The 13,052-nt window shown below is 45.3% G+C and overlaps 1 protein-coding gene across 16 annotated transcripts in view; it reads right to left on the bottom strand.

Moving 5' to 3' along the window:
- X11Lbeta overlaps positions 1–8,268 on the bottom strand; it is an 86,487-nt gene extending 78,219 nt beyond the window's left edge. For 2 of the 16 annotated variants that reach the window (XM_033382472.1, XM_033382471.1), the window contains exons 1-3: positions 6,402–6,927; positions 4,588–5,164; positions 3,122–3,172 (exon numbers count right to left, since the gene is read on the bottom strand). The gene's annotated coding sequence lies outside the window, so the exon portion shown is untranslated. Of the gene's footprint in view, positions 1–3,121; positions 3,519–4,587; positions 5,165–6,055; positions 6,260–6,401; positions 6,929–8,128 lie in introns of those variants that run through there. The other 14 variants (XM_033382470.1, XM_033382469.1, XM_033382464.1 and 11 more) reach the window with 13 other exon arrangements.
- Positions 8,269–13,052: the final 4,784 nt, after the last annotated feature.

A 13,052-nucleotide genomic window follows, 5' to 3' on the forward strand; every position in this document is an offset into this window, starting at 1 on the left:
CACAATGAACGATAAAAATGGCGATGGCGGTGGCGGAGACGGATGCAGAGGCAGAGGGGCAGGTATAGAGCCGTAGAGCTGAAGCTGTTTCAAGCCCCAATGACAACAAATGGACCATTTTCCGACCTACCTCCCCCCCTATTTATACACGGTACTCGTAGATTACTTACAGGAGGAACTAGCATGCTCTAGCATATGTAAGGAGCAGACGAAAGTCCTTGCAGACCTTACATACATGTATTCTTGATCAGCATAAACGTCTTTCTATCTATTCGGCAATATGGCAACCTCTTGAGCACTGAGATTACAACTAATCTCGAATTATTTAAAAGTGTTTTTCGGATATATAAGATATAAGAAATGAATCCAAGTAGCGGGTATCTCACTGTCGGCTTCAGTTTTTTGAATAGTCTGAAGACCTCGAGGATGAGAAAGTACCAGCAGCAGGAGAGAGCACAGAAACAGCAGCCGGAGATAGAGAAGTGCACCAATTACTAGAGGATATGGCACAGAACTCAAGCTCGTTTTTTGGGCCCTGGGAGTGCGGCTGCAATCGCCAACTGTTGCGGTCAATTAATGAACATCAGGACGACGACAGGACCAGGCGGCTAACAAACCGAAGTGATTCAGATTGGCAAAGGCAATCACTACCACAAAACGGTTTGTTACCACAACACCGGAGATTATGCAGGTGGGCGAAAAGCGCTTCGATTGGATGGGGGAAAAACTCCATTTCCGAAGTGCCTTGATTACGGTTCAAGTGCCCAGAAATTAGGCTCTGGAAGCAGCTCTTTTAGTCTATTATGGTTTGGCCATCAACCGACACAAACAAGGAATGTTTAAGCAGAAGGAAAGTGTTGGATGATGTCGAAAACGTTGATGATTGAAGGCATTTCCACGTAGCATAGAAGGGCCAGCAGGACCTGCCGTGTAGAGGTAGTAATTACTGCCTTCTCTTTTGAATGGGAATAGATTTCTGTGCATTTGTCAGCCCTTAGAACATTGCAAGTCGTTGATTTCAAGAAATGATTAGTGCGAGTATACCTTTAAGCGTCATAAAAATGTTCCCTGCCTCGCCCTCTGGCTTGTAACCCCATTATGTCATTAACTATCAAGTCAGAGCCATGACTGACAGCAGTTTTAGTACGAGTATTTTTTTGTTGTTTTGTCCAGGGAGCTGGCAAGGATTGAAAACTAATTAGTGACAAGCCAGTGCAGCCATCAAGTTAATGCAATCAGAGTGGGTACAGATGATAGAGAGCGTTAGACAGGGGGCAGAGGGGCGGCGATGATTGCTAGTACCGAGTGGGTAGTACAGAGCGTGGGTTCACAGGGGTGGGGGGGGCCAGTGTGAATACACTTCGATTAACGCTAAATTAGCTTTCGCTGAACTGAACTGAACGGAACAGAACAGAACAGAAGAGAAGAGACCCGAACGAAACGGAACGGAACAGAACGCAACGGAACTGAGGCTCCGGGTCGGGCCATAGCAGTGTGCATCGAACAAAAGCCAAAACTGTCAGTGGCGGCTGATGACGATGCTGATGAGAGGGCGATGACGACAACGACAAGGCTGTATATTGCTATGGGGGGTACTGGGTAGTGGGTACTGTGTGGGGATGGGGATGGGGCACTTATCTTACTGCCGTTCTGTACTGTTCCGTTATGTTCTGTTCATATCCTTGTGCATTGTCAGCCCCATTGGCCATGGCGTGGCGTCCAATGCATTTGGCTATGATTCACAACACAAAAGATGCAGCAGCAGCAGCAGCATCATCCCAAGGAGGCAACGTGGAGGAGGGCCCTGTAAAAGTTCTGGGTTGCGGATAAATAGATGTATAAGCGGGTTCTATCTATACAAGAATCCCAGCCCCAAACCCAATCTTTGGTTGGGTGTCGGTGTGTCTGGCAATTTGCTAGGCAAAAGCTGACAAAACAAGTCCCTGACCCCAAAATGAAGGCAACAAAAAGCGTTGGCTGCTTTGTCAGCTTTCATCCCCGTCCCTTATCCTTTTAACCCGCCCCAGTCGGCCCCTTGGGCTCTATGCTAATAACCAATATTTTAGAGCCAAACCGCCGTCTGCCGTTGAAATTGTCGCCAGCAACAAAAGCAACACACAGAGGGATAGAAGGGAAAAAAAGCAAGAAAGGAAGGACTTGGGCTTCGGTAGGTGGAACTCTGGATACCCTTGCCGAGTCGTTGATATAGTCATTGGATGTGGATCAGCTTCGGACACGCCCTACAAAGAAAACACATCCAATTTGTATTGCCAAAGATGGTTCAAATGAATGAAAAATGTTTTCTCTTCTGGAAGAAAGCATAAATACCCTCTTAAAGGGTATACGAAAAAGTTTTCACAGATAGCTGAATCATGCCGCTGACAAAGGAGCCGTTGCTAGGTGATGGCGGGGTCGGGTTCGGGCCCGGGCCCGGGCTCGGGGTCTGGGCGGGTGATGCTGGAAGGAAGTCGAGAATGGGAGGTTCACTACAAGGCATTAATTTAACAGGATAATTGAAAATGAATAGTTGCATGTGACCCGGAGCCAGAGCCTGAGTCTGAGCAGAGCGGAGGGGTGTAGAGCCGGGGTAGAGGGACCACGTGGGGGCGACAACATCCGTGTATGCGACAAATCAATGCGGAACCCGGAAGGGACCGAAGATAATAATTTAGAGGGAATTTCCCTTGAGCCGAAAGGGGGGAGTTGGGGATGAGAAGTCTTTGATATTTATTTATGGACTATTTTAAATTCATTCATATGTCATTCGTGATGTCTTTGTACATAATTCAAAGATAATGAAATCGATCGATCAAAGTTTAGTTTAGGGTTCATTTATTTTGGGATTGTAGAATATCCTTTGTTCTTTAATGGTGGATTTTTAGGAACAACTTGATGGCCGACAAACAACTTTATCTGTGAACAAAGTCTATTCATTATCTTATGCATCTTTAAGCATAAATTATTGAACAGCAATTTAGATTCCTTTCAGAATATTTCGATCATATGATACTTATTAAAGAATTGAGGATACTTTTTTTGAGATATTTCATGAAAAATCTCCAAATATTTACATAAAGATACAGATATGTATATTGGTTTAGATCTATTATATGTAGCTTACCTTTAGCCACTAGCTCATATGCTTTGTGGTCAATGAGGGCTTTGCCTGGGGCTGCGATTGTGATTGCAATTATTTGGTTTAGATTTCGATATTTGGTTTGGTTTGGTTTGTGTGATTCGTGTTTTGGTTGATTTGATTTAAAGAGAATTTTACATGAAGAATTTGTGATTAGAAACACTTTAGATTTATGTTTTAGATTTAAGGCTTAGAGATTGATGTCTGTTTTTTTTTTTTTTTTTTTGGCTGTGGTTCGGGCTTCGGCTTCTTAGTTTGCCCCTATGCAACATTGGTTCTTGGCTCCAAGTTGGTAATAGTATCGTACAACAAAATTGAACTTGGCAAACAGAACGAACGAACGAACGAACGAAGGAACGAACGGATCAAACGAACGGGGGAACTACGAGTACGATTACGAAATGGAAATTACTCAATTTTACTGGACTACCATGAAGAGTTTTGTGTTCTAGTTGTATTGATGGTTCAATTTAGGCGATGATCGGTAGGCGATCGATCTATTGATAAGTCCCATTAATATCAGTCGAGTGGGTGTGTGTGTGTGTGTGTGTGTGTGAGAGTGTGTGTATGCGTGGCATGAGGCGTGTGGCATTCATAAAACGAGCAATCGATAACCAGAAGCTGATGAAGGATGTTCGATTTGAGCATGCAGAGAGAGAGAGAGAGAGAGAGAGAGAGTCATGATGGGGTTTGATTCGTTTTTGGTTGGGAAGCAAGCAAATCGTTTATGTGAGGATTTCTTATTAACAGTTTTGGTGTTTGGTGTTTGATGTTCGATGTTCGATGGAGGGAAGTCTGAAGTGCAAGCCAATCATTGGGTATTTTCTTTTTTTGGGTGGTTATTTGGAGAAACGATGAAAACCGTTTTTTCTCTCTGTTTTCAATTCAATTTCGGAAAACAAATCGAGTTGCGAAAAGTTTGTTTGTTGTGGGAGAATAAAGTGAATAAAAGTTCAAGACATGTTAGGAACTAGGCAGAACGAGATAGACAGAGATAGATAGAGAGATAGAGAGTGAGAGAGAATGACAGAGAAAGACAGACAGTTGGTTATATGTACATATATATACATTTATATTTATACTCGTATATAGAACAGAACAGAAAAGAATGAAATGTTATTTGGTTGTTGTCAGGAGTCTAGAATCTAGATCTAAAGTGGAGCATGACAAGGCACGACTGGGGAGAGGAGAGATGGGTAAATATACATACATATATATTTTAGAGTTATTTTAGATGCCGCTAGTTGGCCAAAGTTCGCTTGGAATCCGGGTTGATAGTGGGGGTGGGGGAGAGTGGGTGGGTTTTTGGGGACTAGGGCTATGGCTATGGCTATGGCTAGAGCTAGGGATGCTATCATACGAGTATCATACGGTATATATGGTATGGCATAGTACTTAAACAGTCAACGAACACACAATAAACATTTCAATTGTATTCTGAAGGAGCTCACATTTTGCGAATGACGACATTTTTGGATCTTTCGGAATCTTTAGCTTTATCTGTATCTGTAACTGTAACTGTAACTGTAACTGTATCTGTATCTTTGTCTTTATCTTTATCTTTGTTTGGCCTTTACTGTCTTTTTGGCTATTTATTGGTGGTGGTGGTGGTGGTGGTATTGGTTGTGGTACTAGTACTAGTTGTAGTAGTGGTGGTAGTGGTGGTTGTGGTGGTTGTAGTGGTTGTAGTGGTGGTGGAGCGGTGGCATTAGCGGTGAACGAGCGAGCTGTGAGGCATTGAGGCGGTGAAGCGGTGAGGCGGTGGTGGTTGGTGCAACGTTTTATATCGTTTCTTTTTGCCCGAGCTCTCAGTTCCGTTATTGTCCTTGTTAATCAGTTGATTATACTAATATTTTTCTATTAATTATTTTTATTGACATTGTTTTTGTTGCTGTTGCTGTTGCTGTTGTTGTTGTTGTTGGTGGTGGTGCAAAATATCTCATTTTGATTTTGATCTTTCAAGCGTTTCACTCTGCTTCTCTCCTTCTTAGGGCGAGACAGACAGCTCTAAAGTTTTGTTGGTTTTTACTTTTTAAAGAACCCAAAATAACAGTAAACGTGTTGGGGCAATAATGCCAGTGCGTGGTGCTGTGTGTGTGGGGGGAGGGGGGGACGGGGGCGGTATTGTTCGGTTCGTTTCGTTTCGTTTTGGTTTGGTTTGTTGTATGGCTGCTATGATGACGTCGGCGATGGGACGGGACGGGACGGGGCGGCAAGTGGTTTAAGTTAAGGGCAACGAAGTGGCGCAAAAGGAAAACGAAAAAAACAACCAGCCCAGGCGGGGGTAGGAAGAGGCGCGCCAGAGAGTGTAATAAGGAGTAAGCAGTAGGACGGCAGAGGAGTGCGGAGAGAGGCAGCGAAAACCAACCCTCCCGCTGCTGACTCAGATGGAACAGCAGCTGGGAGCAGGGGCACGCGGTAAGGGGTAAGGGGTAAGGGGCAGGGGTCGATGGCAAAGGGAGCGCTAGGCGGTTCCAGCACTTGCCGAAACGAAAAACTAAACAAGAAATTAACCAAAGAAGACATACAGCCCTGTTTCGCGTATCGCCGAATCTCATTTCCCCCAGAAAACTGTCAACACACAGATTTAGGGGTTTGCCTGAAGGACCTCAAGGGCCTTGCTCTCAATTAAATGTTTTCTATTCTATCAAAGAGCATTGAGAATATTTCCCAATTCAATTTTGGCACGAATTTTCGCGAAACTGGAAACCAGAACTGGTCTGATGATAAACACAAAACGGTAAACGGCAGTACAACGGTACAACGGTAAATGGTGACCACTCAACGGTGAAACAGAGAACACACACAATAATGAAAGAAAGACAGAAAGAAAGAAAAAAGAGAGCCGAACAAAACAGATAACAGGACAGGGGACAGGGGACGGGGGAAAGGGGAAGCGAGACCCTCTCATTGATTTACTTTTCCATTGACATTAACTCAAGAGAAGATCGAACAGAATGTGTCTTTCGCCAGGTCTATAGACCGATCTGCGAGAGCTCTGGACTCCCATTAATATTGATATTCACTTGAATCCAGTTCCAATTCGATTGGTGTCTCTCTTTTGTTTTTTTTTTTGTTTGAATTGTTTTCTTTTTTCTTTATTTGGTTATATTTGCATTTTATTTATTTTTTTGGGGGTGTGTGTGTTTTTGTTATTGTTCTTGTAAGCTCGCACACCAATAGCACACACACGCGCACGCACGCACTGCGCACACACTGACACGAAACACTGGAAAAAAAAAGGGAGAGTGCATGGATTGCGTACGCTGAGGAGTATATTCGAAGTCGATGACTCGTCCGCAGCGCCGTTCGAAGAAGGACTAAATATTTTGTTGTTTTATCGAGAATATCACTTTTCTGAATTTAGAACAAAATTACTGTTGTTTCCTTTACCGCGGCCAAGACATGTTTCATTCATGTTCGGGGGCGGCAAGGCCGATTCATTCAAATACGCCCGCCTTCAAATGTTGCTGGGGCCCGAAAACGTTGCACGGCAACAAACGTGTGTTGCCGAGCAGAAAAAGGTATGGGCAACAAGCGAGTCGACCCAGAAAATCCAACGCATGCGAGGCAAAATCCACCCCAATACATAATGTACCGCTTGAAAATGTTGCTCGGCAACAAGGCTGCTCACAATCCGGACTCATGTTTTGAGAAGAGAGGATTTCTTACGCTCTCTCGGGTCCTGTGAGAGCAGTAGCTCTGTTATGGCAACAGTCGCCTGTTTTTGAGCTGTTTTGAAAAACATCGGTATCTGTAAGCCATATCATCTTTTTGTACAGAAATATAGAATTTGAATGACTTCTGTGAAGGAGTATCTATCATTCATTAAAGATTTGAATCGCCTCCACAACACAGAGAAATCAATGTTAGGGGATTTAACAGAAAGCAGAGCAGAAGGCACTGTTATAGTACAGAGAGAGAGAGAGAGAGAGAGCTAAAAGGGAAGAGCGTGCCTGATGGGAGAGCGACAAGTGGCGGTCAATTTGAAAAGGCTGCCACTTGCACGTTGTTGTATCCCTTAAGGGCAAGTAAATGTGAGACGGGACTTCATAATGAATTACTAAGCATTTCCGCTATAATGAAAACATCTGTGTGTATACAGGGAACTGTTTAATTCACTTTCACAAGCTTTATCGCATTATTGTGCTCTCTGCTCTCCCAGCAAAAACATGTGAGTATTTGCGATTTCAGCCTGGCAATGCCCCAACTAGGAGCAGACTTTTGTCTGCAATATTTTGACATTTCGAAGGGCAAAAGAGCGCCTGTGATGGGCGCGAGGGGCTTTAGCTGGAGCGGGAGCGGCAGCAGGACCTAGTCAAAATAATAAAAATTTATAAAATGTAAGTCCGCTCTCTCAACTGCTGCTCCTCCGGATCCCGCTCCGCCCCCCCCGCTCCTTTAACCATTGCGTTGTGCGTTGTGCGCTGTGCGTGTGTAAGTGCTTAGAAAAAAGGCGATTGTCAGAAGACATGTTGCTACAATCGACGTATGGTATGGCGTGCGTGTGTGCTTATGAGCCTGCTTGGCTGTGCGTGTGTGTGTGCCGCACTAAAGCATACTTATGCGCGCAAGCATTTATTTAATTAACAAATTGAATGCTTTATACCCCATCAAAGGAAATCCGGAATGGAAATCATGGCAAGGCAACTCTGAACTCCCAATAAGGTCTAACTAGCACTTTATATAATAAGTACTCTCACAGGCCCACAAAGACCATCTCCAACACACTCCAACGAGCACCCCTACAGTCACACATTCAAACACACACACACATACACACACACACATATATAGGGAAACACGCGCGCGTTTATAGGCCGAGCACGTTGAAGGGGAATTCAATTTCTGTCTCCAATTATCGAATAAAAAAATAGTACAATTGTTGTAAAAAAAAAAATAAATGTCCAAGAATCGTTGATTTTCCAGCACTCGCGATACTCTGACACTTGTTTTTCGTAAATTGGTCAAAAAATATTGCTGCTTGATTACGTTAAGATATATAATTATTTATGGTGGACTTTTGGCGTGTTTGAACGCGTACCGTGCTGAGATTCGTCTGCGCTGCGAAGTGCTCCAATGGCGGAGAACGAATTTGAAACTGAAACTGAATTTGAATCTGAAGTCATGCCTATGGCATTTGCAACGTGTTAACCTCCAGCAAGAGAGAACCACTATTACAGCAGAGAAAACCAGAGAGAAACAGTTAACAGTGAGAGAGAGAGAGAGAGGCAAGCCCTACGCATGCGTCAAAGACACCCCTGTTACCAGTGCACCTGGGCCTGGGCTGGCAACACTCGAAAGGGTGCACCAGCGATTGTTTATAGTGGCGCCAGCTGGTGCCTGAAAAGCTTCTGTGAGGTTCTTGGATTGCTAAAGCATATGTGAGCTTTGAGCTTTGCTAGAAGTTTGTCATAGGAGCTTTATTCATCCCCGGCCTATAGCTTTTCTCTTAGCTTTAAGCCTTACTTAAGACTGTTTTTGAAGTTCGTGATTGAAGCTTTCCTAACCTGTCCTATATCTGGCACAACACAAAGAAACGCAGCCCACAGGCAACTTACGTTAATGATCCGCTAGATCTTACTTGAGTAACTAAGACGACTTTGATCAAACTTCATTGCTCCACAAGGGACATGTCTATGATCAAAATAACCTGAAGTTGTTTTTCTTTAATCCGATTTGGTCACCAATCATTTGCATAAAAGCTATGGGTTATAGCCAATTGATTGGTTTCTAGGCTATATTAAACGATGGCCTCCAAGGCCTACTTATCCTTGCTACCCATCTAAGTCCTTATGAGGTTTACAGGCATCTGACTATCTTGATTGTTGCGACAATTCAAATATTTTAATGTGATTTGTACTTTTGAAATCCGCGTATCTCGAGCCACTCGAACCAGCGAGTGGTGTAGCGACGAGTCGTCTCCAGCGAGTATGGGAGCCAGGCTATCTCAACGATGAGGTGGCGCAACGCGCAGGTCTCCGAATCTAAAATATTCTCACAAAACAGCGTGCACAAGTGATGGGGTTATCACAAAATTCAACACAGTGTGACGTCACAAAAAAGCTGGCTGTAAAGACAATAAGACTTTAGAAAATTATGACTGGGGGCAAACTTGATCAGTACTCAGTGATGGATCTCCGGCGATACAGCCAGTGAACGCACATGATGAAAACATTCAGGCATCTCAAGAATGCCAACATAATAAAAGGTCATGAACTTAGCTCAATAATTCCGCATCGAAGCCGACTCTTACCAATATCGATATGTAACGATCTAATTATACTAAAGAACACAATTAAAACACAGGATACATGGCACCTGATACCTGATACATGATCCATCATTGTGCTGGCAATATTTTGTTTCTTAGAAGATATTTCTACATTTGAGAGCTTTTCGGCAGTCCTATTAGCACCTTCCACTGCATCCCCGCAGTCGCGTGACGTCACACGCGACTGGGGCAGTCGCTCCGTTGCTCTCACGCACACACACACGCAGCAGCCGAAGTTGCAGCTGGAGAGCAGATCTCTCTCACAGAGCCGCAAGGAATTTCGGACATTTTCATCCCCAAAAGCAAGCGGGAGAACAGCAACAAAAGCCGCTGCATACGTCCAGGCGCTGCTCGCGTGGGCGAAAGAGGGAGGCCTGCCAGCAACGAGATAACCAGAGAGCAGACGCACAACAACGATAGAGAGAGAGAGAGAGAGTGACGTGCGAGAGTGACGCAGGCGCCCCACCGCCCACACAGCCACAGAGCAGCGAAGCCAGCAGTGGAAGTGACAGCGGCAGCGACGTGGACAGAACCACCACCACCAACACCCGCCCAGCCACCCTCGCACTGCCTCTCTCGCTCTCTCTGATCACATCGACCCACCGCAGTGGTGGAGCTGGGGGTGGGGAGCTGGGGGTGAGGTATCGAAAGCACAACAAACCGTAAACCATCGGCGCTGCCGCTCAGCTCCTCTCTCTGCCGCTGTGCTGTCCGCGTCGACGTTCGCGACTGTTGGAATGACAGGATGTTGGTTCCAGACGCCGCTGGACTGGGCAAGACACGTGAGGTGGGGGCGGCAGGGGGCTTGTGCTTCGCAGCAGCCTTACCACCACATAAACAAAAATTCGATTTATGACCACTGTGCGGATGATGGTGGGAGGAGGGGGGTGGTGGGGGTGTGGGCGGTGTCGGTGAATATTTGGGGGTGGCGACACTGCCACTGCCACTGCTTCTGTGCCGCCTCTGACTGTGACAGCAACGGCGACGTCAACGGCGGCCGTTCTGGCAATAACGATAACACTCACACAGACCCCAAGGGGGGAGGTGGAGGCAAAGAGGGTGTGTGTGTGTTTGTGATGGGAAGAGGCAGAGGAAAAAGTCGGATAGAGACAGGAGGGTGGGGAGGGTTATTCTAGGATTGCTAGGGAGATTGCTAAAGAGAAGGAGACGGAGACCCGAGGCTGAGAACGGAACTTGGCGCAGATGACGATGTGTGTGGCACTGTGGCAGCAGCAGAACGCATACACTGCGAACTAGAAATGGGAATGCAAATCGATTGGGGCATGTGTCGAGGTCATATATGTATATACCTTTCATACAGATACATATGTACATAAAAAACAAGAAATTAATCCAATCCACAATCTGATCAGTAGGATCATAATATCAGCTAAGTATCGATGTATCTTCAAAGCCTTATTCCTGAACTTTCATCCTTCAAATAATTTTCAATTCCATCTTAAAATCGTACAAACTGAAACTTAATCTCAAGACTATTCTATATGCATATTTATTTCCACTCGATTCATTCGATTCGAGTTCGTTCAAGTATTTCTCGCTGTGCAAGGACTAGAGTCCTGTGTAAGTACGAGTAGTTCCCCGATACCAGTAGAATCCGTGTGGTTCTTGGTGTAGTTTTTGCTGCTTCTGCCGCTGCCAACGTCGTCGTCATCTCAATTCGCGAAAGTCCACACACACACACACACACACAGAGAGCCAGAGGGAAAATCGCGCTTTTGGCCGTTTTTGGGGGTCTCTCTTCGCGTCAAAAACAGCGACAGGAGCCGACGACGACGACGGCGACGACGACGACAACGACAACGACGATAACGATGCCGCGACTTGGGCCGAGAGAGCAGCGAGTGGTGTTGTGCCGAGTCGCTACTCTCTGTAATCTAACGGTCCTTATGCGAAAAAGTGCGCCCCCCACACACACAGGCACACACGCATACACATACACATACACAGAGAGATGCGGAGAGAACTGTGGAGGCGGCCGCTCAGCTGGCGTCGTCGTCGTCGTTGCCGCCGCCGCCGCCGCCGTCAGCGACAGCGTTGAGGATGACTGCGGCGAGGACATACACATAAATAAAAAGTCCTTCATTCCGTCGCGACCAGCGAGTAACGGCTCATGAGCGCTCGCAGAGAAAACGCTAAACATAACGGCGGATAAAAAATTGGCAGAAGAGAAGCCAAGAGAAGGCCTCCGCCCTCGCACCCGCACCCGAGCCCGCAGAAAGCAGCACAAAGAAAAGTCCAACAGAAAAGAAAAAAGAAACAGTTAAATAATTAACAGTGAATCCTTTTTTTGTTAGTATTTTTTTTGACACATTCTTTTCAAGTGCGCGAAACAGTGGCCGCAAAAAGTGCGTGGTGCTAGCAGCTAGCAGCAGTTGCAGCAGCACCAGTAGCAGCAGGAGAACGCAACGTAAGAGGCAGAAAAAAGTGCAGTGGCGGCGAAGGCGAGGCGAGGCGAGGCGTCTAGCAGCCCCCCTCCCGCACACACACATAAAAGAACACGCGCACACACTCACACACAAGCAGACACACGTACACAAACTGAGAAGCCAACCCCGCCATCACGCGCGGGCCCTGTCTCGCGCTGCCACCTTCCACACCGCCCTTCCCCTCAAAGAGAGCACGCGGGGGGCAGAGACACCCTCTACATGAGGAAAAAAACACACACACACACACACACACACACACTGAAATTAACGAAATTGCAAAGCAGAAAGAGCAACAACAACAAAAATAACAAAGCAGAAAACAGAAAGCAGAAAGGAGAAGAAGAGCAGAAAAATAGAGAGGAAAAAAAGCTAAATCGCCAGAAAGCGGAAAGAAAGGAGCAAGCAGAAAGGGAAACGAAAGGACAAGAACAAAAACAACAAAGTTCCAATAAAATGTAAGAAATGAAGGAAGAACTAAAGAGAACTTGGTAGAGGGGTACGAAAATAGGCAATAACGAAGCTAGAAGGTAGAGAGACTGAAAGAAGAGGCACAAAGCTAAACGGATAACGTAAAGAGTAGAAAGAAATGGTCTGGGAACACACAAAGAAGCAGCGAAACGGAGCAGAAAGAAACCCCTTTTTTTAATTGTTTTTTTTATATAGTGATTTTGGACGGTGAGAGGAAGTCCTTAGAGATTTGGCAAAAATACTGTGACACGTTGTCAACAAAATAAACAAATGTGAAAGTCTGTGGGACGTACGGGCAACATTCAGCATAAGTTTCCCTGTGGCCCTGCCCATGCCTCTTCCAAAGGGCGTGTGCGTGTGTGCGTGTGTGCGTGTGTTCGTGTGGGCGCCCCAACGTATGGCGACAAAAAACCCTAGCCACAAAATTCAAGAGATAAACAACAACGTGTCGAAACTAAAATTGAATGAAAAGTAAAAGTCAGCCGGAAAAGGGAAAGTCCATAAAAAATATGTAATTGAGTTTCAAACAATTAAGGAAGTTCCTCTCGTGCAAACATAAACATAAACAAAAGTTGAACAAAAAAACAAAAAGAAAAATACAAAAAAAAAAAAAAAATAATACAAGAAAGGAACCGCTTACGACGGCGTTGCCACCTCGTTGCGGCAAGGCGACACACGACAGCGAGTGTATGGTGGCCGTGTGTTTTTTTCTGTGTTTTTTTTTTGT

The sequence above is a fragment of the Drosophila pseudoobscura genome, chromosome X (assembly GCF_009870125.1).
Source record: "Drosophila pseudoobscura strain MV-25-SWS-2005 chromosome X, UCI_Dpse_MV25, whole genome shotgun sequence".
Taxonomy (NCBI): Eukaryota; Metazoa; Arthropoda; class Insecta; order Diptera; family Drosophilidae; genus Drosophila; species Drosophila pseudoobscura.